The following is a 27,808-nucleotide window of genomic DNA, read 5'->3' on the forward strand; positions in this document are numbered from 1 at the left end:
CTCTAAAAGAAGAAGAAGATGAAAGAAAGAAAGGAAGAGAGAGGGAGTCAGGTGGTAGCGCAATGGGTTAAACATAGGTGGTGGAAAACACAAGGACCAGAGTAAGGATCCTGTTTTGAGCCCCCTGGCTCCCCACCTGCAGGGGAGTTGCTTCACAGGCCGTTAAGCAGGTCTGCAGGTGTCTATCTTTCTCTTCCCGTCTCTGTCTTCCCCTCCTCTCTCCATTTCTCTCTGTCCTATCCAACAATGATGACATCAAGAACAATAACAATAATAACTACAACAATAAAACAACAAAGGCAACAAAAGAGAATAAATATATAAAAAAAGAAAGAGAGGGGCAGAGGGTAAGTAGTATAATGGTTATGCAAAGAGACTCTCATGCCTGAGGCTCCAAAGTTCCAGGTTCAATCCTCCGCACCACCATAAACCAGAGCTGAACAGTTCTCTGGTTAAAAATAAATAAATAAATAAAAATAAAAAAATTTAAAAACTAAAAAGAATGTGTTGTTAAAAAAAAAAGAAAGAATGGAAGAAAGAAAAAGAAAAGAAAACTCAAACTTTCTTAATTAATTTTTGCTTACTTTAGTTGACAACATTACATCATCATATGCCCTTTGGATGTGATTTTAAAATATGTTTTTAGAAGTCTAGGTGTTCTCCAGCTTTATAGGCCTATTTTCAACTCTGACACCATCTTCTCAGATGATACTTTTAGTCTACCTGCATGTTAGCTCTCAGGCTCAAGCAACATATCTAAAATAGGTTTCCTAGTTTCTTCCCACATGAAAACCCCTAGTTTCATCTGATCTGTTCCTACCTTTGGGTTCCTGTTTATCAAACAATTTGTCCTGCTTTATATCTTATCACCTTTCAGCCACGAACTTGCAGACCCTACCATGACACCATCCTGATTTCCCTGGGCAGACGACCTTACCAATGTGTCCCAGAACATCACCTTCCCAAAATCTTACCCCATTAGGGAAAGATAGAAACAGGCTGGAGATATGGATTGACCTTCCACCTTCAGCACTCCATAAAGAATTTTGGTCCATACTCTCAGAGGGATAAAGAATAGGGAAGCTTCCACTGGAGGGGATGGGACACAAAACTCTGATGGTAGGAACAATGTTGAATGTGTACCTCTGTTATTTTACAGTCTTGTTAATCATTATTAAATCTCTAAAAAAAAAAAAAGTCTAGGTGTTCTACCTGGCTTTAAGGGTCACAACATTTATTTGCCAAATAGTGTAACCTAGTGCATAATCCACTGGAGGGGAATATTGGAAAACATAGTCTTCAGAGTTGCTGTTTTGTTGAAAATATAGCAAGACAATTTAATATGGACTCTGCATATATATAGATGATCTAGCTTGATTCCTGTTTTTTTTTTTCTAGCTGACTGCTTTGGTTTTCATAAATGTAAAGGATGTAGAAAGTGAATAATAATTGGAGAGGATTAAATTAATTCCACTTGTAAAGAATCATGCTTGACTTATTAAGCAATAGGTAACCATGAGTTTGAATAAATAAATCTCAAATTTTATCTTTGCCATACCAGAGATATCAATATCTATTGTCAGTTTAAGCAATAAAGTGCAAATTAAAATAAAAATGATCCTTGGGATTAACTTTGCAAAAAGCCTTCTAGGTACTTCCATCCAACTGGGGCTAAATGTCAGAGAACAAGAAGAAAATATAGCAGGGTATGAATGCTAGAGCTTCAGAGCCTTAGACTGGGGTCTTGCTAGATGAGGATTTGCTTATAGTGTTATCAGTTGGAGATAAAGTCTCTTGGTGGTGTCTGTCAGCAGGGGCAGACTACAAAGTTTGTCTGTGGATTGCTCACCATTTGTAGTTTTACATTGTGAATGGGCTGCCTTGAAACAGAGAAGTGTTTTTCTCTAAATCACTGAGGGAGGCTGTACTGAGCCAGTTAGCTTAGGGCCTGCTGTTTGGTGTCTCCAATAGCCTTGTGATGATTAGCCTTTTCTTTAAAGCTTTTGTTCGTTGATAGAGACGAGAACTAAATAGGGAAGGGCGAGATAAAGAGAGACACTTGAAGAAGCAATGCTTCGCTGCCTTTCCCACTGCAGCAGGAGACAGAGGACTTGAACCAGAGTCCTCCCGCATTGGAACATGTTTGCTCCACCAGTTTGCCACCGCTGAGCCCCTAACCTCTGCTTTTGCAGCATTCCAGGCTGGGAGGGGGGCATTTCTCTTTTCTGTGGGGTATAAGAGTAACTGTAAGCCCTCACCACACCCTCCTCCACACCTCAGCCTGGTACAGTATATGCACTACACATGGAGTGTAGGTTCCAAGGGCATGTTTTTGCATTATATGCTTCCCCTCTGAAGATTATGCTAATTATTCTGTTCACTTTAGTCTGTGAATATAGTTGGAGTTAGAATGGTTGGTCCAGTGGTTTTTTTTTTTCCATTGAATTCTTTGGTTAATTGCAAATTTACTCTTGAAGATAATCCATACACATCTTGCTGGTAAGGCCAAAAACAGTTTTCTGTAAAAAGTTTTATTAAGACATAATTGTGTCTTAATTGTGACCCTGTTGAATGTCATCGAATCTAAAAAGTGAGGCGTAAAGAACCAGTACATTGGACCCGTAAATCTTATTTCTGCAGTGCCTCTGTTCCTTACAATTTAAGATGACACATTGCAGTTTCTTTCCAATGGCTTGCAAGCTGTAACTGAAAGGCTGAGTGTTTGGAAAAGGCCTTCGCTAAAAACTGGTCTGTTGACATAAGACCATGTCAGCAGTGGCCTCACAAGATTTGTGGGTTTTGACCTATTTTGCTTCTCATCCAATATTTCTTTTCAGTATTTTCCATGGTTAAATTCCACACTGGACAGATTGAAGCCACATTAAAGTTTGGGCTTCAGCTCCACATAGCAGAAAGTCTTGGTTCTTTGACATTAATGCCCCAGATTCTTTCAATACAGTTTTAATGGTCCTAAACTTTTTTTAAAAAAAGATTTTATTTATTTATTAATGAGAAAGATAGGAGGAGAGAGAAAGAACCAGATATCACTCTGGCACATGTGCTGTCGGGGATCAAACTCAGGAACTCCTGCTTGAGAGTCAAAGCTTTTATCACTGCGCCACCTCACGGACCACATGGTCCTAAACTTTATAGACCACTGTTGTCTTCCATAGAGAAAGTTACCTGTAAATAATTGTTTCTATTTTCAGACTTCTGTTGAATAATAAGCAACATGCAGATAGCACAGTGCAGTTTCTAAAGTGCTCTTTAGAGGTATCCTCACATGTAATCACCCTGGGCTCTTTTTTTTTTTTTTTTTTGCCTCCAGGGTTATCACTGGGGCTGCCTGCACTATGAATCCACTGTTCCTGGGGGCCGTCTTTTTTCATTGTTGTTGGTGTTGCTACTACTACTATTGTTATTGAATAGGACAGATTGAGAGAGGAGGGGAAGACAGAGAGTGGGAGAGAAAGAGTAGACCTGCTTCACTGGAGGCTCGAATTGGGATCCTTGAGCTAGTCCTCACACCTCACACTATGTGCCCTCAACCTGCTGCTCCACTGCCTGCTCCACCCTGATCTTTATTTATTTATTTGCCCTTTTGTTGCCCTTGTTGTTTTTATTGTTGCTGTTGTTATTGATGTCATCATTGTTGGATAAGACAGAGAGAAATGGAGAGAGGAGGGGGAAACAGGGGGAGTGAAAGATAGACACCTGCAGACCTGCTTCACTGCTTGTGAAGCGACTCCCCTGTAGGTGGGGAGCCGGGGGCTCGAACTGGGATCCTTACATCAATCCTTGCACTTTGTGCTATGTGCACTTAACCGCTGTGCTACCGCCTGACTCCCCACCCTGATTTTTTAATATGGCTATTAATGATCTTTTCCATTTTTATCTACTGTTGTTTTCGACAGGTTATGTTGTTTTCGCCGGGCTGGCTTCACGGGCGGGTAACAGACGACCAGGGACTCATGGTTGAGCTGTAGGCAGTATCTCTTTATTCATGCAGGACGCAGCACAATCTAAGACGAGCTAAGTTAAACTCAAAGTACAGTACTCTAAAACACAATGCTGTCTTTATATATACTTGCCAAGTAAGGTGGAAACAGGATGTGACATAGAGAGGGTGGAGAGAAAAGTGACTGGTGAAAATCAAAGTGTGACAAAGAGGGGGCAGATTAGGCGAGAATCCTATCACTGAACCACAAATGCCCTGGAGGGAGGGTGGAACTTGTTAACAGTGGTTATGTAAATAGAATGAAGTGGTTATGTAAATAGAATAGTGTTAAGCAGGGGGGATTTAAGCCAAATGAAACAGAAGGGGTCTCATGCATACCAACAATCTACTGGATAATTGAAGCTTACAGAACCAAGTATGGTACTACCCACAGCATGTAGGAAGAGAATCAGACTTTTCACTTCCACCCCGGTTCCATGGCTGCCAGTTCTTAGCAACATCGCCCCGCCAGATATTCGTCGGGATGCGGCATCATCTAAGTTCATTTCCCACGTCTACGCTCCACCGGACCTGCCAATATATGTGGATATCTTCGCCCACCCTGTCCAACGCTTGACGTCTCGTCACCCAATCTGGTCCCCTATGCCTACTCTGAACTTCTCTGTTCCAGACTCTTGGAAACAGAGCTGGCAGTCAGCTGAGGTAAAGAACAAACACCTCATCACAGACCCCTGCAAGCGTCAACCCGGCTTTGACCTAGCACATTATGATTGGGCCCTCCTCAATCGCTATCGAACAGGCCATGGCCGGTGCGCCGCTATGTTCCATCGCTGGGGAGCCAAAGATGACCCGAACTGCCCCTGCGGCTCCAGACAGACTATGACCCACATAGTCAACGACTGCCACCTCTCCAGATTCAAAGGAGGTCTCGAAACTTTACATCAGGCTCAACCTGACGCTGTTGACTGGCTATGGAAGAAGGGCAAATGCTAGAAGAAGAAACAGATTAAAAAGAAGAAATTATCTCCTCCTATATTTCCAGTGAGGCTAACCAGACTTATAATTTAAATTTATCTTTTGCTTGCTTAATTTTGTGTAGTGTAGTTTGTGAGGTGGGAAATATCTACATTGGTAGTTCATCTGTGAATTTGCCCCAACTTTTTCAGTGAATCTTTTGAAATGGGTTAAAATTTTTAGGCTTTTCAATTCAGACTAGACCAAAGGGAAATAAGCAAAACTTGGGCAAAATATACAGTGGTGAGTTTATCTGCTGGTTTTCAGAATAATCAGAGAACCTTGAGTTTTTATTTTGCTTTTCTTATCATGTGCCCCAGAAAATTTGACATTTTCACCCGTCCTCCCCCAACATGTTGAGGCTCAGGCTAATTTCATGCTGCTTTAAAAACATCCAATGCCAGGCATTCAGTAGGCATTTCACACATTTCAAATACATGACTGAATTCCCTGAACTCAGGTAACCACACTGTGTGTATTCTTTTCACCTAGAAGATGTTGACATCATCTGAAATGGTGTAGGCAAAGGAGTAAGGACTGAAATCTGAAAAGAAAAACAAAACAAAACTTTTACTCAACTGTTGACTGGCAGCTACTGAATCATCTTGTGGCAATAATCTCTAGTCTTCAGTTTCCTCACCTGCAAGTTTGGGATTTTATTATTATCTATCTTGCACACGAGCTGCGAGGTGCTGCAAGGATCATCTGAAATGGTGTATGCAAAGTAGCCAGCTCTAGGCTTGCTGCATAGGATGTGCTCAGGGGTTAAGCCCAGCAGTTGAAGACAGAGATAACAATTAGGGCTCTAAGTTATTATAACTTAAACAAGTTTCTTCTGAGTGCTTTTAGGTAGCAAACGTGAAAGAAATATGGAGCAATCCAGAGCCCTGCCCTACTAGGGAAAGACAGACACAGGCTGGGGGTGTCCAGTGGAGAAGCAATTACAGAAACCAGACCTCCCACCTTCTGCACCCCGTAAAGTATTGTGGTCTGCACTTCCGGAGGGACAAAGAACAGAAAAAGTTTCCAATAGAGGGGATGGGATAAGAAACTCTGGTGGTGGGAATTGTATAGAATTGTACCCCTCTTGGGAGTCAGGCTGTAGCGCAGTGGGTTAAGCACACATGGCAAGAAGCGAGAAGCACAAGGACAGGCCTAAGGATCCGTGTTCGAGCCCCTGGCTCCCCACCTGCAGGGGGGTTGCTTCACAGGGGTGAAGCAGGTCTCCAGGTGTCTGTCTTTCTCTCTTCCTCTGTCTTTCCCTCCTCTCTCCATTTCTCTCTGTCCTATCTAACAATGACGACGACATCAATTACAACAATAAAAAACCAAGGGCAACAAAAGGGAAAATAAAAAAAAGAATTGTACTGAATCACTAAAAAAAAAAAAAAAAAAGATCTTTGGTCCATACACTCAAAGGGATAAAGAATAGAAAATCATCCAATGGAGGGGATGGGATATGAAACTCTGGTGGTGAGAATTGTATGGAATTTTATTCCTCTTATCCCACAATCTTGTCAACCATTATTAAATCAATAAAAATAAATTATAAATTAAGAAAATATGGAGCTACCTACAATAATATTCTGGTTCTGCAAGATTGCTACATTTGTACTGAGACAATAGCTTGAAGTTTCTCATGATATGCAAAGAGTAATTTGAATCCCATACCATAAGTGTAATCAACGGTGAGGATTCTGCAGGGCAAGCAGCCTGGAGGTACTCCGAGAGCTGTGTAAGCTAGGTGGGATATTTTTCAGTTTCTGCTCCAGTCCAGGTCAGTGAACTGGTGCTAAATTTATCTCTTGTGCTTTTAGAAGCTGGAGCTCCTGCAGGTGCTACTTGCTGGTCAGGAGAAAAATAAATTATTAGCCATTGAAGGCTGGTGGTAGGAGTATACAAAGCAAAGTGTAATAACTGAGTCTCTTTGTTGTTGTTACTGAGGCCTTGTTCCTAAGTAAGTGATTCTACTGCTCTGGTGGCTTTTTTTTTTTTTTTTTGCCTCCAGGGTTATTGCTGGAACTTCGTGCCTGCACTATGAACCCACTGCTCCCAGAGGCCATTTTTCCCATTTTTGTTACCCTTGTTGTTATTGCTGTTGTTGTTGGATAGGACAGAGAGAAATGGAGAGAGGAGGGCAAGACAGAGAGGGGGAGAAGGGGAGAGGGGGAAGAGAAAGATAGACACCTGCAGACCTGCTTCCAGCCCCCTTCTGGTGGCTCTTTTAATTCTTGTTAGAGAAGAAAACATTTTAAAGATATAAAATATATGTAAATATATAAAAATAATCTTTACATATAAATTAGGAAAAATAGACCAATGTCCTTGGTTCCCCCCCCTACAGGGGGAAGTTTCATGAGTGGTGGAGCAGTGTTGCAAGTGTTTCTCTTTCTCTTCCCCTCATTAGTTCCCTCTTCTCTCTAAATTTCTCTCTGTCCAATCAAGAAAAGGAAGAAAAAAAAATCAAAGGGAAAAAAATGACCATGGGTAGATTTGTCATGCAGGCACTAATCCAAGTTGCAACAGCAGGCAATGGAAAATGGATAAAGAGTATGAATGGGTAGTAAGAACATCTCAATGGCCAATAATCATGAGGACACAATGAACTGGGAAATGTACAATTTAAATCATAAGAAGATTTTGTTTATTTATTTTTTAAATTTTTGCCTTCAGGGTCATCACTGGTGCTCAGTGCCAGCACTCTTGGACTCTTGGAAACAGAGTTGGCAGTCAGCTGAGGTAAAGAACAAACACCTCGTCACAGACCCCTGCAAGCGTCAACCCGGCTTTGACCTAGCACGTTATGATTGGGCCCTCCCCAATCGCTATCGAACAGGCCATGGCCGGTGCGCTGCTATGTTCCATCGCTGGGGAGTCAGAGACGACCCGAACTGCCCCTGCGGCTCCAGACAGACTATGACCCACATAGTCAACGACTGCCACCTCTCCAGATTCAAAGGAGGTCTCGAAACTTTACATCAGGCTCAACCTGACGCTGTTGACTGGCTATGGAAGAAGGGCAAACGCTAGAAGAAGAAAGTGCCAGCACTATGAATCCAGTGCTCCTGGTGGCCACTTTTCTCTCCAATTTTATTTAATAGGAAAGAGAGAAATTGAGAGGGGAAGGGGCAAGAGAAAGAGAGACACCTGCAGACCTGTTTCACTGCTTGTGAAGTGCCCCAGGTGCAGGTGGGGAGCTGGGGGGCTCAAACCCTAGTCCTTGCGTGGGTCCTGGTGCATGGTAGGATGTTTAACTAACCAGGTGTGCCATCACCCAGCCCCCAGAAGATATGATGTTGTATCCACCAGAGACCAAGTGTTAGAAAGCCTGTAGAATAAAGGGACATCTTAGGTACTGATCACAGGAGGGTTTCACTAACAGCTGCCATTATTCTAGTGCAAAAGTAGAAGCTAAGTAAATAGTGATAGATCATCAAAGAAGGAAGGAGGGGAAGGAGGAAAGAAAATGAAAGGAAAGGACTTGAGAGAGAAAAAGGATGGTTAAATCACTGTGTTCTTTGTTTTGTTCTGGCCATTGTGAGACTACTTTTTTTCTTGCCACCATGAACCCCAAGTCATACTCTACTGCAACTCTGGGAATCTCAGATTACCCCCCAGATCCCGCCCTGCCCCCATCTCTGAGATTCAGCTGTGAATGGAATTCATGATTTTCATAATGGGTAAACTGCATGCATTCTGTCGAGCACTTCCTTACTGAATTCACAGGGGTATAAAAACCATGCTTAATGGCATATATAAAATAAGATGCACTATTATGTTAAGGCTGATGTGGGATTTTGGGCACTATAGAATCCTTAGAATTCTATTGGCAAAGAGAGATGAGGCCTTATGCACTGATGAGATAAAATGCCTTTTTAGGGCATAAAATTAAAAAAAAAATCCACTGGCTTATGGAGAAGTGGGAATTCTTTTCAGGTAGTAAATATTCATATGCATCAAGGCAGTTCTTTTACATTATATATTCTTTTACATTATATATATATATAGGAACATAGGCAACATGGCAGCTCTTCCCATAGCTGGAAGAATGTGTGGTTGCCCTGACAACAGCATCTTTAGTTTCTGTTTCCAAGTACCACCTGGTGATCTCAGGTCTAACAGCTGTGCAGCATCTACATTTCCATCAAGGAAATAAAATGCATTCATGCATTATCTCGTGGAGCAGTTAAGAAAAGCTTACAACGTTGAGGAAGGACGGAAAGAAATAAAACTACATGCTAGCAGAGTCGATTGAGGCTAACTATAGATTTGAAGCATGCCCCATGCACCCAAGCCATATTAGGTCCTTTGAATGAAAGGCAAATTTTTCATCAGAACTCTATCATTCATATATTCATATATTGCAGTATCCCTGTATTATTTTCTTTTCCTTTACTAAAAATATGTGCTTCCAGAGGAATTGGCACTCCCCATCCTAATAAGCATTTCTTTCTTTCTCTCTCTTTTTTTCTTTCTTTCTCTCTTTTTCTTTCCTTTCTTCCTTTTTGTTGCCCTTATTATTTTATTGTTGTAGTTATTATTGTTGTTGTTGTTGGATAGGACAGAGAGAAATGGAGATAGGAGGGGAAGAGAGAGAGGGCGAGACAAAGATAGACACCTGCAGACCTGCTTCACCGCTTGTAAAGCAACTTCCCTGCAGGTGGGGAGCCATGGGCTCTAACTGGGATCCATGGGCTCTAACTGGGATCCTTCCGCTGGTCCTCGCTCTTTGCGCCGCATGCGCTTAACCCACTGTACTACAGCCGGACTCCCCCTAATAACCTGCTGTGCTACCGCTGGACTCCCCCTAATAAGCATTTCAACAAAATGGTTGTGCATATATCAGTGATGAAGGATGGAATTATATGAAGAAAGCAGCATCCTTGGGCTGGGGAGATAGCCTAATGTTTTGCAAAAAGGTTTAATGCCTGAGCCTCGGAGGTCCCAGGTTCAATCCCCAGCACCACCCTAAGCCAGAGCTGAGCAGTGCTCTGGTCTTTTTCTGCATCTCTCTCGTTAAAAAATAAATAGGCCAGGTGGTGGTGCAGGGTTGAGTGCACACTTTACAGTGTGCGAGCCCCTGCTTCCCACCTGCAGGATAGAAGCTTCAGAAGTGGTAAAGCAGCGCTGCAGTTATTTCTCTCTTTGCCCCCTCTTGCCCCCTTCCCTCTCAATTTCTGTCTCTATTATTATTATTATTTATTGGATAGAGACAGACAGAAATCAAGAGGGAAGGGGGTGATAGAGAGGAAGAGAGACAGAGAGACAGAGAGACATCTCCTGCCCTGCTTCACCACTCATGAAGCTTTCCCCCTGCAGGTGGGGACCGGGGCTCGAACCTGGGTCCTTATGCATTGTAATACATGCGTTCAACCAGGTGCGCCACCACTTGGCCCCAATTTCTGTGTCTCTATCCAATAATAAATAATAATAAAAAAGATATACAGAAAAAGAAAGCAACATTCTTAGTTATGTTTGTTTCTCAGTGCTGTCAATTGTACCCAAAGTATCAGGACCTTCCTGAGATCTAGTCATTATTATTATTATTATTGGTGAGATTAATGGTTTATAGTAAATATAGTTGTTGGCACATGTATAAAATGTCTTAGTTTTCTGAAAAACCCTTTCACCCCCAGCTTAGGTCCTCTCCATCATCAAGCACTAGGACCTGAAAGTGCAACCCACACCAAAGTCCTGAGCTTTGGTGCAATACAGCAAATCCAGTCCAAATTCTACTTTGTGTTTCCCCTTCTTGTACTTATTTCTCAACTTCTGTTCATGAATGAGATCATGTTAAAAGCCAAGTTCTTAGTAATTCCCAATTGGATGAGTCTTAAGGGATAATCTAACTTGGCAAGTTGGAGGGAGAGTTTAGCATTGCTAGGCTGCAGGAGTTCAGTGGGTATTGCCTCAAAAAAAAATGAACACCTTCAGATGTGTATTATTTTTGTTTTCATTTAGCTCATTCTCTTGATTATGATGGTTCTACGCTAGAGAAAAGCTGGAAATAGGAAAAATGTGGGAGCAAGCAATATATCGCTGAATATGATAGCACTATTAAGATTTATTTTATTGATTACATGAGAGAGTTTCATATGACACAGAGAGGAGAGAAGGAAGCCAGTGCACATTTGGAACATGTGGTGCTAGAGACTGGACTAAGAACATCAGGCATGCAAGCCCAATGCTCTACCAGTTGAACCATTTCCCCAGTTGCCACTTGCTTTTCTGCAGCACCAGTTATGATGGCTATTGCTTCAAAGGAAGGCTTTAGTTCTGATATAGCATTTTGAATTTCCTTGGGTTCTTTTCTTAGCCAGTGGCTTCATAATTCTTTTTTTTTTCTTCTTCTTCTTTCATCTGAGTGTGTTCATTCTCGGATTTCCTTTTTCTTTTTTCATTAACGTCCTGTTTTCATATACCTCTGTTTAGGATAACAAACAGGGCTTTGACAGTTTTCCTTCATATTGTCAAATATTTTCAAAGACATCAGGTTTCTTTTGGCTTCACCTTTGGACAGGGAAAGATCTATCCAGCTCTGTACAGATAGATGTCTTTAGTCCTGTCCACATGTACTTTGACATATTCCCTTAGTTCTCTTTGGTTCTCTGAACTAAAGACTGGTTGTATGAACAGTCTCTCAAGTTTTCAGGGTTTAGAATTCCTTCCCTCAATCAGTCCATAAATATCTGAGTGACTACTATCTGAAGGTGCTGTTGTATGTGTTAGGGATAGAGCACTGAACAACAGTAGCAGAACACGTATAAAATAAGTATTCAATGCTGAGTGTACATATTCGGTTTATGGTAAGATAGATAGGAAATGAGCGAAGTAATTATTTTACCTAGGGTGTCAGGGATAGACCCCCAGACTGAAACAAGTAATATTTGGAAGTTTGGTGGTGGCACACCTATTAGAGTGTTCATGTTACAATATGCAAGGGCCTAGATAAGAGTCCCTGGTCCCCACCCGCAGGGGGGAATTCTTCATGAGAGATGAAACAATGCTGTGGGTGTCTCTCTGTCTGTCTCTCTTTGTATCTCCTTCTTCTTTCTCATTTTATCTCTACCCAATACATAAATAAATAAATATTAAAACAAAGGTAAATTAAAAATAGAAAATAGTAATCTTTGCGGTAATGGAATTGGGGGGAATGAGCTCTATGATTACCTGGAAGAAAGCTCTTCCCAGAGGAACACTAAAAAAACAATATACTTTTAAATCATCACTAGGTTTTTGGCTTTTATTCTGCGTGGAAGAGAGTGTCATCCTAGGGTTCTTGAACAGAATGAAATCCCAGAAGCCCAGTGAGTCAATTGCTTTCAATGAGAGGGAGTGATGGAGTGTGTGGGGTGGCAGGAGAGCTGAGAACTGGCTGTTGGGTGTAGCAATGTAGAGGTCATCCTGACTTCACCAGGAGCCATTCTGATGAAGTAATGGGGGACAGAGCTGTTTGGACTGAATTCCAGAAGGAATAGGAGGAGCAGGACAGGATGCTGACTAGAGGCTACTTATCAAAGGAGTTTTACTCTTAAAAGGAAGAGAAATGGGGTACCAGCTGTGGGAGTCTGAGGGACCAGGAAGCTTAAAAAGAAGTTTGTTTTTTTTTTGAAGGATAAATTATTTCAGCACATAATATGCTAGGAATGCTTCTGTAAAGAATAACAACTCAGTGATACAATGGCACTGGAGCCATGGCTGGGGCAGTGACTTAAAGGTGAGAAGGGCTGGTCCCAGCGCTCAAAAGGCAACAGCAGGAGCTCTCAGTCCTGCCTACACGAGGGAGGTTGGGGTCTGGCTACTAGAGGCTTGGACCATTTCAGGAGCAGGGGCATTTACTCAGTGTGACTCAGCTGGATGCTGGTTGTCAGGTCATATGCTGATTGATGGTGCAGAGGAGAACTGGGCCCAGACATGTTGACTGTTTCTGCGTTCTTCCATATTGTTACCAGTTGGATTGAAGACACAGACAAGGATGTTTTGCTTCCAAAGATGTTCCATGACTCTCTCTTGCTTTCAGCTATGTTGGAGTCCACTCAGAGATGACCGTGTGAATGCACAGACCACCAGGTGCACATGGGCACCTTTCTCAGGTGGAGGGGACTCCAGGTATGTGCACTGCAGATGGTCTCATACTTGACTCACTGAGCACAGGTGCAAAGCACACAGGAACCTTCTCCTCTCACCATAGTCTTGGAGGGACTGTTCTTGGACTACACTCACTGCCTGTTTATCTTCTGATAATCTTGCGGTTAACACTTTACCTTAACTAGACGTTAATAACATACTTCCCATCTCATTTATGAATTTAACAAAGATTGACTACTGGTGCAGGCAGACACATATATGCATGCACATGTCTTCTTTGCTCTCTTTTATAGGAACTCAAAATGAAAAGATGGGAAGGTTTAGCCCAAAAACAACTCTTCCTGCTTCAAAAGACTCATTGCACTCTTTGCAAGGACTTGGGGTCACTGCAGGTAGACATTTAACATGCATATGGCAGTCTCTCTATTCATGATGTGTTTTCCTAGCCAATCAACCATTTTGCTTTAGGTGAGATGGACATTCCTGTGACAGTTCTTTTTTTTTTTTTTTCTCCAGGTTATCGCTGGGGCTTGGTTGCCTGCACTATGAATCCACTGCTCCTGGTGGCCATCTTGTTTCCATTGTTGTTGCTGCTGCTGTTGTTGGATAGGACAGAGAGAAATTGAGAGAGGAGGGGAAGATAGAGAGGGGGAGAGAAAGACAGACACCTGCAGACCTGCTTCACCGCTTGCAAAGTGATCCCCATTGAAGGTGGGGAGCCGGAGGCTCAAACTGGGTTCCTTCTGCCAGTCCCTGTGCCTCACACTATGTGGCTTAACTCCATGTGCTGTTGCCTAGCCCCTAACAGCTATTTTCTACTGCACATACATACTATGCATTCAGTCTCTGTAAATTATTGTGTTGTACTATCACTAGTCCATTCAAACTCCTAATTATTTTAAGATGTCATTTAAAATGTTCATAGACATACATGGATGAAAAGCGTGTTTCAAGTGCTAAAATCAGATACATATAACCAAGGAGTATATTTAGATGGTAGTCAAACATGTCTTAAAAATTCAAGTATAGGTTAAGAAGTAGAAAAAATAGTAAAGCTTTAGACTATTTGAGGAAAAGTAAACATTCCAAATAAGTGGTATAGATAAAATTATGCATGTAAATAAAATATTTTGGGTTAACTTACTTATTTTCCAAATAACCATTAAGTACTTATAATTGATATTTTAGGCATTATGCCAAGTGTTAACATTAAAAAATATATTTGTTTAGGGATTTGATAATTGAAGTGCTGTAAAATGTCAAAACAGAACACATACTCTAGCCAAGAATAAAACGGGCCACTTAATAGTCATTTTATCAATTTATCTTGGGTAAACAAAACATGAGAGTGTTAGTAGAATTTCCTGTAAAATGAATTGAATCTATACAACTTCTCCCACTAGTGTGCTGAACTTTTAGGATTAGCCTGTATTAAATAAGTAAATTTAAAAAAGCACATAATTACACCTAGAGGAAGGTGGCAATTACTTCTGAATTCTAAGAAAATCTAGATTCAGTGGCACAAAGTGCAAGGACAGGCTCAAGGATCCCGGTTCGAGTCCCTGGCTCCCCACCTGCAGGGGAGTCGCTTCACAGGCGGTGAAGCAGGTTTGCAAGTATCTATCTATCTTTCTCTCCCCCTCTCTATCTTCCCCTCATCTCTCCATTTCTCTCTGTCCTATCTAACAACGACATAAAGAACAACAACAATAATAACTACAACAACAGTAAAAAACAAGGGCAACAAAAGGGAAAATAAATAAATAAATATAAAAAATAAGAAAATCCAGATTCAGCACACATGAACAGGTATTGTAAGAAGAATCAGATAACTGTGACTTTTTCTTTTTAATTCACAAGGCTTTTTTTAAAATAATTTTTTAATAGTAAATAAAATGTTTTTGGAGCCTACATGGATGCTTCCATAGTTCAGAAGATTAGCCCTGTGGAAAACAATGAAAGGTGTTTAGTTCTATCTTCTGATGGAAAGTTTTACAGAGTTCTTAACTTAATTTGCCCCCCCCACCCCCTTGTAACCCCATGGTCCCATCTAGCCTTCTTTTGTGGAAAAGCTCAGGCTTGGGAAGAGGAAAATCAATAATTTCCAAGAGGATGAGAGGATGACTTCACTAACATTGCCTTATATGTTGATTGTGCAGGGCAAGGTTAGGCCAAAGCTTGACTTATTCATATAAATTATGTGCTTGTTTGGACATTGGACCACTCCTGTCCCCATCACTGCCAGTAAATCCTGCAGACAGCTTCCACACCACTGCTCTACTCCTAGTCCACTCACATAAAATCCCATGCCAAAAACACAAACCACAATCCTCCTTTTCTTGGTTTCTTCATGCAAAAGCTATTTCAAAATACATTTAAATGTCAGACCTTTGAGAACTCTGAACAGAGCAGGCTTCAGCTCACAACATATCTAAAATTAAAAAAAAAATTTTTTTTGGAAGACCATCCTAAAATGTTAGAAGTCTGTTTTTTTTTTAAACTGAATTTAAGTTAGAGAAGGGAATCAAAATCACTACATTGGAAGAAAAAAAGATAAAATAAGAAATGTTAAAAGAAATATAAATATCACTAACAATTTCATACCCAGAAGAGGCCCATGGCCCCCCTGTGTGAATAGCTTTGCAATAGCTGATTTATGTTACATGTAAATAAACACACTTTCCACACCATTAAAAATATTCAACAATGATCTAAGTAAGCATAGACATCAATTGTCAGTCCATACAGACATTTATGAATATACACATGGCAGGAAGGCCCTGGTGCATTTTCCTCCAGATATTTTATTATGCACATACTTCAGATCAAATACGCATTCAGTGTTTGTGGCCTGAGCAATAGAAAACACATCTTTAATCAGCCCTAGACAGCAGGAAAGACATCCTGCCGGAGTTCTAGGAGGTTTATTCTTCATTTCACAGATGTTTATTGATTATAGAAGGCAGGAAGTTCTATGACTTGTCTCTAGCTTCAAAGAGCTCAAAATGTGGTTGAAATTTTTTCTTCTTTTTTTTTTTTTTTAGAGAGAAATGGAGAGAGGAGGGGAAGACAGAGGGGGAGAGAAAGATAGACACCTGCAGACCTGCTTCACTGCCTGTGAAGCGACTCCCCTGCAGGTGGGGAGCCAGGTGCTTGAACAGGGATCCTCATTCAGGTCCTTGCGCTCTGTGTCACATGCACTTAACCCAAGGTGCTACCGCTCAACTCCCTTAAATTTTTTCTTATTATTTCTTAGTGCAGTACTGGGGAATGAACTCAGGGCTTTTCACATATACAACTGACTGGCCTTTTGGGGGTGAAATTCCTTCCTTCCTTCCTTCCTTCCTTCCTTCCTTCCATTCTTTCTTTCTTTCTTTCTTTCTTTCTTTCTTTCTTTCTTTCTTTCTTTCTTTCTTTCTTTCTAGAGAGCGAACCACAGCACTGCTATACTATCTATGGAGCTCCCTGGTGCTGTCATGTGGTGCTGAACTTCAAACCCAGGGCCTCCCAGTGGTGAAATAGATAAGCTACTTCATGCACTCCCCCATTTTCATTTTTTAAATTTATATACATAATTTTAATGAGAGACAAAAATAGGGAAGGAGGGAGGGAGAGGGAGAGGGGGAGGAGGAGGGACAGAGAGAGGGAGAGGGATATACTCCAAGACCAGAGCACTGCCAGCTTTAGAATATTGTGGTGCCAGGGATCAAATCTGGGCCCTCAGTGCTATGTAAGCTCTGTGATTGTGAGTTCTTCAGGGAATTCAGCTCATCAGGGAAAGTAAGAGAGTTTTTTTTTTTAATGTCTGTGTGAGGAAGATATAGTGTCACAATGAGAAAATAGAAGGTCTGATTGTTTTTACTTCAGAATAAAAAAGAAAATCTTGAGGCTGAGATAGTTGAACCAAACACAACACTACCATTATTCCAGTGTTTCCTAAATTATGGAATATGTTCCACTGGATACTTTTTAAAAATTGTTTCATTTTTATTTTATTTTATTTATTTTTACTTATTTAAAAAAGGAGACATTAACAAAACAGCAGGATAAGAGGGGTACAACTCCTCACATTCCCACCACCAGATCTCTGTATCCCATCCTCTCCCCTGATAGCTTTCCTATTCTTTAACCCTCTGGGAGTATGGACCCAAGGTCATTGTGGGATGCAAAAGGTAGAAGTTCTGGCTTCTGTAATTGCTTCCCTGCTGAACATGGGCGTTGACAGGTCGATCCATACTCCCAACCTGCCTCTCTCTTTCCCTAGTAGGGTAGGGTTCTGGGGAAGCGAAGCTCCAGGACACATTGGTGGGGTTGTCCAGAGAAGTCTGGTCAGCATCATACTGGCATCTGGAACCTGGTGGCTGTAAAGAGAGTTAACATACAAAGCCAAACAAATTGTTGACCAATCATGGATCTAAAGGCTGAATAGTGCAGATGAAGTGTTGGAGTACTCACTGCAAACTGTTGTGTACTTTTGCTTTCAGGTATATATTTTGCCCTAGTTTATGGATACGTGTGAACATATGCTCTATCTCATGGGACCTAGTCTATATCTAGGTTTTGGGACTTTGTTAGGAAGTGAACCACCTGGAATGGAATTAGAGAATACTATGAAAGGAAAGGTCTCACCTGAGTAATGATGCTGAAAGGTTGCCATTCCATATCTGAAGTCTCTGGACACAGTCTGAAGTGAAGCATGCTGAGGTGGCACTCGTTGCATTGATTAGGTTGGGATCAGCAGATGCAATATTATTTGGTATGAATTGAGAGAAGCATGCAGCCACCGGATACTTTTAAGACTCCATTGGAAATTAGGTGGAAAGAAAGCTGTCTTTCCTCAACCTTATATAGAAAATGTCAGGGATTTGATTTTTATTTAATTTTATTTCAGTGGAACCTGGGCCTTGCACATGGACGATTTCACTGTTCCCCGTCACTTTCTTCATTCAGGCAGAAAAACAGAGAAATCTCATATGAAAAACGGCAAGAAGGGGAGGCACCAAAATACCAAAACTGAGGGCCTGGCGGTAGTGCATTGGGCTAAGTGTATATGGCATGAAGCACAAGGACCTGGCATGAAGCACGAGGATCTGGCCAAGAATCCCAGTCTGAGCCCCCAGCTTCCCACCTGCAAGGGGGGCGGTCACTTTGAAAGTAGTGAAGCAGGTCTGCAGGTTTCTATCTTTCTCTCCCCCTCTCTGTGTTCCCCTCCTCTCTCAATTTCTCTCTGTCCTATCCAACAACAGCAATAATAATCAGGGTAACAAAATGGGGAAAAAAAAAAAAAGGCCTCCAGGAGCAGTGGATTCAAAGCACAGGCACCAAGCCCTAATGGTAACCCTGTAGGAAAAAAAAAAAAAATTCCTTCACTGCCACAGCACCTTGTATGAATTGTGAGGACTCTGACCTGGCTACATGCATGGCACAACAAATCCACCATATCTGGAATTCATTTTTTTTTCCTTCCCCCACTTCTATTTTCTTTGATAGGACAGAGAAATTCAGAGGGGAGAAGAAGATATAGAAAGAGAAAGATAGGTATTGAAATAATGTTTTATTATTTGTGACTTAACTTTGGTTTACAGAACTGTATGATTGCAGGGGCATAGTTTCACACACATATATGTATGTACAACACACTGCACCCACTACCAAAGTCCCTTTGTCCCACTGCCCTCCCATAGTGATTACAATCTCACAAAATTTGGAGTACATTGGGAGCTACTCTCTGGCCTAATCTAGCTTTCTAGACCTATTTGCAACTCTGACACCATCTTCTCAGTTGCTACTTTTAGTCCACCTGAATGTTAGGTTTTGGGCTCAGGCAAAATTAGTAGTCATGGGCCCTTGGAACATACCTAAATAGAATTCCTAGCTTCTTTCCACACAAAGACCCCTAGTTTCATTTGATCTGTTCTCACCTTTGGGTTCTTGTTTGTTTATCAGATAATTTGTCTTGCTTTATATCTTGCTGCCTTTCAGCCACCAAGTTGCAGACTACCACGACACCATTCTTATTTCCCTGGGCAGACGATCTTACCAGTGTGTCCGGGAACTTAACCTCTCCAGAGCTCTACCCCACTAGGGAAAGACAGAAACAGGCTGGGGGTATAGATCAAGCGGCCAATGTCTATATCCAGCAGAGAAGCAGTTTCAGAAGCCAGATCTTCCACCGTCTACACCCCATAAAGATTTTTGGTCCATATTCCCAGAGAGATAAAGAATAGGAAATCCTCCAGTGAAGGGGATGGGACACAAAACTCTGGTGGTGGGAACTGGTTATACCCCATGTTATCTTACAATCTTGTTAATCATTATTAAATAACTAATAACGAATAAAAAATTGGGGTATAGTCTTGTTACTGTATTTTCTAGTTCATTTGCTTTAGTCATCTTTTTATGTTTTTAAAAATTATATATATTTTTAATATTTATTCCCTTTTTTTGCCCTTGTTTTATTGTTATAGTTATTATTGTTGTTGTTATTGATGTTGTCATTGTTAGATAGGACAGAGAGAAATGGAGAGAGGAGGGGAAGACAGAGAAGGGGAGAGAAAGATAGACACCTGCAGACCTGATTCACAGCCTGTGAAGCGACTCCCTTGCAGGTGGGGAGCCAGGGGCTTGAACCAAGATCCTTACGCCGGTCCTTGTGCTTTGTACCATGTGCGCTTAGACCTCTGCGCTACCTAAAATTATATTTATTTATTGGACAGAGACAGCCAGAAATAAAGAAGGAAGGGGGAGATAAATAGGAAGAGAGTCGGAGAGATATTTGCAGACCTGCTTCATTATTTGCAAAGCTTTCCCTCTGCAGATGGGGATTGAGGGCTCGAACCTAGGTCCTTGTGCATTGTAACCTGTATGCTCAACCAGGTGCACCACCACCCGGCCCTGCTTTAGTCATCTTTATTCCACATATGAGCAAAATCATCTGGTAGTTTTATTTTTTCCTTTTCTTTTGCCTCCAGAGTTATTGCTGGAGCTGGGTGCCTGCACTACGAATCCACTGCTCCTGGTGGCCACCCCCGCCATTGTTGTTGCTGTAGCTATTATTGTTGTTGTCATTGTTGCTGTTGTTGTTGGACAGAGCAGAGAGAAGTGGAGAGAGGAGGGGAAGGCAGAGAGGATGAGAGAAAAATAGATACCTGCAGACCTGCTTCACCGCTTGTGAAACAACCCCCCTACACGTGGGGAGAAGGAGCACGAACCCAGATCTTTGTGCAGGTCATGTAATCTTAACCCGCTGCGCTACCACCAGGCCCCTGTAATTTTTTAAAATATATTCTTTCTTCTTATTTTTTTATTTTCCCTTTTGTTGCCCTTGTTGTTTTATTGTTGTAGTTATTATTATTGTTGTTGTTGATGTTGTTGGATAAGACAGGGAGAAATGGAGAGAGGAGGGGAAGGCAGAGAGAGAGAGAGAAAGATAGACACCTGCAGACCTGCTTCACCGCTTGTGAAGCGACTCCCTTGTAGGTGGGGAGCCAGGGATCGAACCCGTATCCTTATGCTTTGCACCATGTGCGCTTAACCGGCTGCACTATGTACCAACCCCCTATAGTTGTCTTTTTTTTAACCTTTCTACTTATTTCACTGAGAATAATCTCCTCCAGTTCCATTCATTTGTCCTGAATCATAGTATAACTTTTTAATTGCAAGTGGTATTTCACTTCATATATGTCACACAGCTTTTACTTACATACTTATTATTATATAGGTCATTTTATTGAGGGAAAAGGGTGATTTGCAGGGCTGTTGCCGCAAGTGTATAGTTTCATATCGTTCCATAATAGGTAGCAACATAGCACACCCTCAATTAATTTTTTTCTTTCTTTTATTTTTGTCATGGCCAGACCTTTATTATTCTAGATTGACATTTACACACACACACACACACACACCCCACATACCAAGGTAGCACTAAAATATGTACTGATGGCTGTTTGCTATGGTAGATACATAGGTAAGAAGTAGGGGAAATTGTGTCAGATAAGGCTAAAATTGTGAGGCTATCATTCAAATGGCTAATATTTGAAAGATGCTGAACTAACCGAATACCTAAACATCACACTATTACCTAAACAAGCAGCCTACTGGCTGACCTTGGTCATGTTAATGGAAAAGGAGTGTGATCCAAACTTGTTCTAGAACTACTTACTTTCTAGTGTAAAGAAATCATTGTTAACAAGCGGTCTGCCGGTGGCACACCTGGTAGAGCACACACACTACCATGCAGAAGGACCTGGGCTTAAGGTCTCTACCCCCCACCTGCATGAAAGGAAGCTTCAAAGACGGGGAGAGTCTGCAGTTATCTCTCTCTACCTCTCCCCTAACTCTCAATTTGTCTCTCTGTCTTATCAAATAAAAGGAGAGAGAGAGAAAAAAAAAAAAGGAAAGTAAAATAGCCACCAGAAAGAGTGGACTTGTTTTGGCCCCTTCAGTACCTCTGGTGACAATAAAAAAAAAAAAAAAGAAGAAGAAAGAAAAGAAAGGGTATGGGAAGTGTTTGTGCACCTGGTAATACTAATACATGCAAGGATACATGTAAGGATCCAGGTTTGAGCAGGTGGGATGCTTCAGGAGTGGGGAAGCAGGTCCGCACGTATCTGTTTTTTTTTTCTCTCACTATCTCCCCTCCCTTTTCAATTTCTCTCTGTTCTATCAAAAAAAAAAAAAAAAAAAGAAAGAAAGAAAGAAAAAAGAAAAAAAAAAGCCACCAGGAGTAGGAGTAGTAGATTTGTAGTGTAGGCACTGAGTTCCATCAGTAACTCTGGAGGAAAAAAAGAAAGAAAAGCAAACAAAAGTGACTATAAAAAAGAAAGCATTACAAGAAAACTATCATAATGCATGTTAGAATAAAAAGATTCAAAATATAGAATTCTGATATTTTGGGGGCTGGGCAGTAGTGCAATGGGTTAAGTGCACATGGCACAAAGTGCAAGGACCATCATAAGGATCCTGTTTCGAGCTCCTGGTTCCCCACCAGGAGCGTCACTTCACAAGCAGTGAAGCAGGTGTGTGGGTGTCTTTCTGTCTCTCTCTCTGTCTTCCCTTCCTCTCTTGCTTTCTCTCTGTCCCATCCAACAACAGCAGCAATGACAACAATAAACAAGGGCAACAAAAATGGGAAAAATGGCCTCCAGCAGCAGTGGATTCATAGTGCAGGCACCAAGCTCCAGCAATAACCCTGGAGGCAAAAAAAAAAGAAAGAAAAAAAGGAAAGAAACAAGTAGTAGTTGTATGTAAGATATTTCCCCTCATATCAGATAGTCATTCATTCAACAGATTATTTTCCTTATGGGGGGTTGTTTTATTATTGTTGCCGTTATTGTTGTACAGGACAGAGAGAATGGAGAGAGGAAGGGAAGTCAGAAAAGAAAGACAGGAGAAGAGATAGAAAGAACCAGATATTAATCTGGTACATGTGCTGCTGAGGATTGAGCACAGGACCTCATGCTTGAGAGGCCAACACTTTATCTACTGCGCCAGCTCCCGGACCACTTGCTTTTTTTTTTTTTTTTCTTCCAGCGTTATCACTGGGGCTCAGTGCCTGCACTATGAATCCATTGCTCCTGGCAGTCATTGTTTTCTATTGTTGTTGCTGTTATTGTTGTTATTGCTGTTACTGTTGGAAAGGACAGAGAGAAATCGAGAGAGGAGGGGAAGACAGGGGGAGAAAGACAGATACCTGAAGACCTGCTTTACCGCTTGTGAAGCAGGTGGGGAGCTGGGGGCTTAAGCCGGGATTCTTGCACAGGTCCTTGCACTTTGCATTATGTGTGCTTAACCCGGTGGATCACTGCTCGGCCCCCTGTACTGCTTTTAATAACTACAACTTCTCATACAAGGTGTCTTGAGCCTCATAACTATATATATTGAGGGTACCATTTTGTCAGTCCTGAATAGATTGAGGTCTCAGACAAATTTTGTTCCAGAGGAAGGAAGACTGTGAGCACACTAGTATAAATAGATGTGTAGCTTGAACATGACCCTTTCAGAGGTGGGGACATTAGTTGGCAATAGGAAGGAAATGATGAAGTGCACTGATGATTTCAATTTGCTTAGCAGAGTCTCCAGGTGTGAGCCAGATGTTGCCAGTGTTGAATCAGATCAGCATCTTTGCAGGTTAGAGGTTTAACATAGATCACAGTTACTTTACGAGAATGAAAAGATAAGAATGGAACACAGGCACAGCTTGAATAGTCAAAAGTGAGCATGTGAAAAGTGAGCATAGGAAATTTCACTTTGGGAATCTAAGTAAAATGTATCAAAGTGCCTTACATTTTGTCATTGTGAACGCTTACAAACTAACGCATTGGGGACCATCTTAAGCAGTGAACTGAGATGTTATTACTAAATAGAATCTTCTTGGTGTGTGTGTGTGTGTGTGCGTGTGTGTGTGTGTGTGTGTGTGTGTTTCCAGGGCAGAGAGGGGGAGACAGACAGACAGACATCACAGCATGGGAGCTGAGTTCCCATGATGCCACCTTGAGCACTCATCGTGTGTATATTGGGGCTCCCATCTGGAGAGTGCACGTGACAGGACAGTGCTTTTCCTAGTCTATTTATTTCTCATCATCCTCAACAACATGACAACTCAGATATATATATATATATATATATATATATCTATTTTGATATTTGGTGCTCACAAATGTCCCTACGACATTGGCTTAGACCAGTTCAGTATTTGGGTTTAGATCTAAAACTCCCTGTGACCTAGGGAAAGAGAAAAGCAACAGCAATATCACCACCAACAGCAACTGCATCGAAGGTAATGACAAGAGTATTAGCCAGTGTACTTACACACACACACACACACACACACACACACACACACACACACACACACACACACACACTAATGCTAACCCTTTCAGTATGTTGCTTAAACAAGTTTTACTATAATACCTACCTAGTCAGGAGTCAAGAGTTCAGGTGGTGGGGTTAGGACTTGGGTAATTCCTCTTAGAATCACAATTTCTTCATTTGCAAAAGAGGAAGTAGTGCTGCTGTTACTTAGAATCATAATTATTCATCTTAGTAGTGCTTTGGAGCTCTTTTTTTCCTGAAGGTCAGATGAATAATGAGTGGAGACAACCTAGCACAGCACTTGCGCTTATTGCTAGTTCATAACGTTATGACTGTTCTCCTTATGAAGCAGTGTGGGGTTAGAGCTTTGACAAGCTGGGCAGTGGAAGGCAGGGACTAGACAAACAGAGTAGGCTGCTGAACATCACTGGTCATTGATGTGCCACTACCCTGTTGCACCAGGGAATATTGCTTTGTGGGAAAGGAGAGGAGGGCAAGAGAGTAGGGCTTTTGTCCAAGAAAGTGACTCTTGCTTTGGGAACAGATGATAGAGAAGGGGGGGCAGTTATTTATAGTTACCTTTCTTCTCCCTGAGGTATTCCTGTCTTCTTCATGTCTGTGCCCTCTCCCTGTGCTAAAGAAAGAGTGAAATGGGGCTGGCAAATTAGTGCACTTGGATAGAGCACTGCTTTGCCATGTCACAACCCACATTTGAGTCCCGATCCCACCACTTTGGAGGGATCTTCAGTACCATTGTTGAGGGAAAGAAGGACCACCCAGAAATGGGAGTGGTTACAGGTGTGGCTTGAGGAGTGTAGGCGGGGTTTTGAGTTTATAACCCAGAAAAAATGGGTTAGAGCTCGTTCTTTGGCTCAGACAGAGGCTGTTCCCCTTCATATTCCTTTAACACTATGGTCTCTTTAACGCACTTTCTCTCTGTCTTTCATTTTTTACTTTTGTGACCAGGATTATCGGTGGGGCTCACTGCCTGCGCGACAAATCCACTACTCCTGGCAGCCATCCCCCCACTTCTTTTTTTCTTTGGTAGGACAGAGAGACTTTGAGAAGTGGGGGGCGGGGGGGGGAAGATAGTCAGGGAGAGAGACCGAGAGACACCTGCAGTACTTGCTTCACCATTTGTGAAGCTTCTCCTTTGGAGGTGGGGAGCGGGTGCTTGAACCTGGGTCCTTGCACATGGCAATGTGTGTTCTTAACCAGGTGCACCACACCCTCCCCCACCCCTCCACCCCATCTCTCTGTTTCTATCTGAAAAAAAAAGGAGGAGAAGAAGAAGAAAAAATGAGAAATGATGTCATTTACCCAGGCTATTTCCCTGGACTCCTCAAATTCCCTGCATAACTATGAGAAGGGAAGGGAGATAGTCAGATATTCCCTCCCTCTTTGCTCTGTGTGGATCTCTAAAAGCTCGAGCCAGTCTACAGAACTTTGTTTGTAGTAATTTGCAGTAGAGGTAAAATAGGATTCATCACCAGAGGAGATAGTGCTTGATCATTCCTGTCTTTTGTCCAGTTTCTTTTCTACTAAAAATTTAAGCATCTGTGTGTCAGGAGACAGCCCCTGCATCACCTGGGAGTGCCACAGTTAAGGCTCCCGAGGAAGCTCTGGTGCCATGGTTTTCCTCTCCTCTCCTCTCCTCTCCTCTCCTCTCCTCTCCTCTCCTCTCCTCTCCTCTCCTCTCCTCTCCTCTCCTCTCCTCTCCTCTCCTCTCCTCTCCTCTCCTCTCCTCTCCTCTCCTCTCCTCTCCTCTCCTCTCCTCTCCTCTCCTCTCCTCTCCCCTCCTCTCCCCTCCTCTCCCCTCCTCTCCCCTCCTCTCCCCTCCTCTCCCCTCCTCTCCCCTCCTCTCCCCTCCTCTCCCCTCCTCTCCCCTCCTCTCCCCTCCTCTCCCCTCCTCTCCCCTCCTCTCCCCTCCTCTCCCCTCCTCTCCCCTCCCCTCCCCTCCCCTCCTCTCCTTTCCTTTCCTCTTCTCATTCATTCATTCATTCATTCATTCATTTTTTTTTTTTGCCTCCAGGGTTATCCTTAGGGCTTGGTTGCTCCTGTGACCACTTTTTCGATTTTTTGGATAGGACAGAGAGAAATTGACAGGGGGGGGGTAGATAGAGAAGGAAAGAGACAGAGACACCTGCAGACCTGCTTCACTACTTGTGAAGTGACACCCCCCCCATAGGTGGGGAGCCAGGATCCTTGCATGGGTCCTTGCTCTTTGTACTATGTGCTCTTAAAAAAAATATTTATTTATTCCCTTTTGTTGCCCTTGTTGTTTTATTGTTGTAGTTATTATTGCTTTTATTGATGTCCTTATTGCTGGACAGGACAGAGAGAAATGGAGAGAGGAGGGGAAGACAGAGAGGGGAGAGAAAGATAGACACCTGCAGACCTGCTTCACCAATTGTGAAGCGACTCCCCTGCAGGTGGGGAGCTGGGGGCTTGAACCAGGATCCTTATTCTGGTCCTTGCGCTTTGTGCCACCTGCAGTTAACCCGCTGCGCTACCACCTGACTCCCTAACTATGTGCACTTAACCCAGTGTGCTACTGCCTGGCCCCAGCGCTGTGGTGTCTCTCTCTATGTATCTCTTTTAAATGAAAAGATTGAAAAAGTCGGCTCTTGAGTGGTGGTAAATCACATGTGAAGGCCTCAGTGCCACAGGAGGTAAAACAAACAGAGAAGCGTTAGTTAGTATGGCACAGTTTATCTCTTACAACATTTTGAGGGAAAGATACTTGAAGATTTTGTCACGTGGCATCCAATAAATCTTGATTTCTTTCTCTTTTAAAAGAGCTTATTTTTTAATGAGAGAGATAAGAGTTGGAGGGGAAAGAGAGGTAGATAACATTCTGATCCGAGCATTGCCAGATCAAACTCAGTATCTCATGCTGGGGAATCCAACACTATCTGCTACACCACCTCCCAGATCTGTTTTGCTCTCCTTTATCTCTGTTATTTACCAAATTATCTTATGAGTAGTGAACATTACTATTCAAATGTGTGTGTGTATCCATAATTACTGGATATTAATTTCCAAATATTCTGATTTCCAAATAATCTGATTTTTAAATTCTTAAATTTAGACAACAAAAATATAAACACTTGAACTTAGTTTGTTAACAATTTATTTATTTATTTATTTATTTTGCCTCCAGGGTTATTGCTGGGGCTCAGTGCCTGCACCATGAATCCAGTGCTCCTGGATACCAGTTCCCCCCCCCCTTTTGTTGCCCTTGTTGTTGTAGCTTTGTTGTGGTTATTATTGTTGTTGTTGATGTTGTTTGTTGTTGGATAGGACAGAGAGAAATCGAGAGAGGAGGGGAAGACAGAAAGGGGGAGAGAAAGATAGACACCTGCAGACCTGCTTCACTGCCTGCAGGTGGGGAGCCTGGGGCTTGAAACAAGATCCTTATGCCAGTCCTTGAGCTTTGTCCCATGTGTGCTTAACATGCTGTGCTACTGCCCGATCCCCGGCAACTTATTTTTTAAAGAAATTATAGCTTTGAGGCGTTGGTATTATACAAAGTTAGTACTCATATGAATAAACTAATAAGGACTTAAATTTTATCATGAACTTGTTTCACTTTTTAATGACCTAGCAAATCTTTAGCTTCATTGATTCTGGCTGCTGCAAAAGGAGCTCCTCTCTTGTTTGGGTGACTTAAAACCATGATTCCTTAATGAGCATCTTTTATTTTTCCTTTGTTGACAGTAGGGCACATGCCTAGTACTAATGCTATTTTGAGTTTCAGCATTTTAGGTTCACACCCACCTCTGTAGTAGCCACCACTGAAGGCAGATTTGGGTAGACTTTGTAAAACTTGCTTCATTTGAGGCTCAGTAAGCTTCATGCTTGCAAAACACAACGACCTGCATATCCTGCAGTAGCAATGGTCAGTCCAGCTGCTTCCAATATGGTGGCCAT

General features: G+C 42.1%; 1 pseudogene; it reads right to left on the bottom strand.

Annotated features, from left to right (window-relative positions):
• Positions 1 to 5,460: 5,460 nt before the first annotated feature.
• Positions 5,461 to 27,808, bottom strand: LOC103126474 (mitochondrial import inner membrane translocase subunit TIM14-like; annotated as a pseudogene).

This window comes from Erinaceus europaeus, chromosome 5 (assembly GCF_950295315.1).
Source record: "Erinaceus europaeus chromosome 5, mEriEur2.1, whole genome shotgun sequence".
NCBI classification, from domain to species: Eukaryota; Metazoa; Chordata; class Mammalia; order Eulipotyphla; family Erinaceidae; genus Erinaceus; species Erinaceus europaeus.